Source organism: Acanthamoeba castellanii (genome assembly GCF_000313135.1).
Source record: "Acanthamoeba castellanii str. Neff unplaced genomic scaffold scf7180000084738, whole genome shotgun sequence".
NCBI classification, from domain to species: Eukaryota; Discosea; order Longamoebia; family Acanthamoebidae; genus Acanthamoeba; species Acanthamoeba castellanii.
The window spans coordinates 1-915 of NW_004457301.1; positions in this window are offsets into that span (position 1 = coordinate 1).

The window sequence follows — 915 nt, forward strand, 5'->3', positions numbered from 1 at the left end:
CATCTTGTTGCCACTTCCTTGCATTGTCCTGTGTTGCATCCCAGGATTGGTGGGCAGAGGAGAGCAAGGACACAAGAATGAACACCACCCATCAACAGAACAGTGAGCCCAAATACCAGTGATTGCCCAAAATCCTCTTCCCCAACACAGATTTCACATGGTGATCATTTTGGTGATATTTTGCATCCACTGACCCCTCCAGTATTTGTGTGTTGATTCATACAGAGCACTATAGGAAGCAATAGAGCAAGTGTGCTAAGGCCAGAGGCTTCATTCTGGCCACTCTCACCCCATCCATCCAGGCCAGTCTCCATGAAGTGAGGGATCCTGTTGTCATTCTCTCCCTTCTTTGTGAGAAGTACCTTCCTTGGAATCAGATGTCTCTTCAAGGTCTCATGTGATGTGATTAATCTTCAGCTTCAGCACTGAGAAGATCTCAACCATGAACTCAATGATGACTTATGTTCCACCTGGCACCATTGCTGCCACATTGCTGTGCTCCTGTTGACTATTAGTCCTGGAACATGCAGACCATCTCAATCTGGCCACCATCCACAACAGACTCTGCCAAGAAGAGACCAAGATCCATGCAAGCCATCCCAGCCAGCAGGACACTGCCCTTCTCTCCAACTCAGGTACCCAACCACCCAACAAGGGAAACCCCACATCAAGGTGAGACATTCATCCCTGAACAACTGTACCTTCTGCAAGGGTCCTGGTCACTCTGCTGTCTCCTGCTGGTGTTGCCTTGGGCCAATTTGGAAACTTAAAGAGGTGGCTCCAATCAAGGCACCCACGTGGAGTGTTGATGATCAATCACTCATTGCCCAGTTGTCCTGGGCAACAACAGAGAAGCTCAACAAGGCAGAACAGAGGAAACTACAAGAAAATCTGCACAACTACACAGGCATCATG